The sequence below is a fragment of the Gigantopelta aegis genome, chromosome 11 (assembly GCF_016097555.1).
Source record: "Gigantopelta aegis isolate Gae_Host chromosome 11, Gae_host_genome, whole genome shotgun sequence".
In the NCBI taxonomy this organism is placed as follows: Eukaryota; Metazoa; Mollusca; class Gastropoda; order Neomphalida; family Peltospiridae; genus Gigantopelta; species Gigantopelta aegis.
The window spans coordinates 13,316,138-13,317,546 of record NC_054709.1 but is presented as its reverse complement, the minus strand read 5'-3'; the positions used below and the strand labels follow the sequence as shown (position 1 = coordinate 13,317,546).

Here is a 1,409-nt window from a genome sequence, read left to right as displayed (position 1 = left end):
GGGATGGGTAGCACTGTTTTTGTTGCAGACGTTTTTAGCATTTACACTCTATTACCAAGTGACTGTCTTCACAGGTCAATACTTCAAAACTGTAGGTAAATGGAAGTTGGCTCACATACGTTTTACCTCTTTGCTAACATAGGTGTTGAGGAAGAGGGCAGAAAAGCATTGCAGCCTTGCCACACACACACACACCCACCCCCCACCCCCACCCCAGGATTGAAGATTATGCAATGACCATCCCCACCCACCCCAAGTTTAAAAACAAAATTAATATGCTACTGCCCATCCCTAGTTGGTTGTATGTGTGATTTTGCTTATGGCCCAGAACAGTGTATCTTCCCCCACCCACCCACTATTGAAGATTATGCATTTCCCCTCCCTCTGTTGAAAAGCCCCTTTTCATGCTTATGGCCCAGAAAATCGCAGACGATTAATAAATCAATATGCTATATTGGTGTCATTAATTAAAACAAACTTCTTATGACTCTGAACAGCTTCCTTATATCTCGAGTAGGAATAAGTACAAATATAAATCTACAATGACAACATTCTATGTACAAATCATTTTCTACCAGGTACTCTTCGTGAAAATGCTGAAAAGGGAGGGTCAGTTTTGTTTTACGATTGCAATCATTGCGTCGGTGGACATCTCGTATTTTATGATCTGGCCACTCATGTACCGCAAAACAGCAGCCAATCGGCGGACATGTCATAAAGACATTGTCGGTGTGTTTCTTGTAATCACTCAACTTATCGTCTGCTGTTGTGAATAAATTATAAAGAGATGTCGGTCATCGTTTGTTCTCGGTGTCTAATTTTACGTGTTTAAAAGTATTTTTAAAAATACGCGTGCAAGCCTGAATTACTCCATACACACACACCAGAGGCGGATCTAGGGGTGCAAGGGCCCGCCCCCCTCCCTAAATTTTGCAACAGTTATAATTTTATTATCTATTAATTTTCTTCTTTTTTTATGATCCTCTCCAATCCTCCCCCAAAGTTCCATTGGCATTCCATTCCGCCTCATGTCATTGGGGCCCCCTTAAATGGATTTTTTGGATCTGCCACTGCACACACACACACAACCATACAAAAAAAACAGAAGGCAAGAAAAGAAGACCAAAAACGGAAATAATGTTTTAACGACACCTCAGCACATTTTAAACTAGCTATTTGGTATAGGTTGCGTATAGTTACTTTAACATTTAGTCGATAAATACTAATAAGGGAGTAAAATATAAACCTCCCCTCAAAAACATTGCAAAGTGTAGCCTTTCCTTATTTAAAAACTATTTCTCCTTCCAGCGAGTACACCACAACTGGTATATCAACGGTCGTGGTATGTGATATCCTGTCTGTAGGATGAAGCATATAAAAGGTCCCTTGCTACTAATGAAAAAAAAATG

General features: G+C 40.0%; 1 protein-coding gene across 1 annotated transcript in view; it reads left to right on the top strand.

The window, feature by feature from the left end:
* The window catches only part of LOC121385225 (proteasome subunit alpha type-2-like), a 17,560-nt gene extending 16,768 nt beyond the window's left edge, over nucleotides 1-792 (top strand). Inside the window, exon 7 of the mRNA XM_041515809.1 lies at nucleotides 1-792. This exon is cut by the window's left edge and continues 637 nt beyond it. The gene's annotated coding sequence lies outside the window, so the exon portion shown is untranslated.
* The last annotated feature ends 617 nt before the right edge of the window (nucleotides 793-1,409 follow it).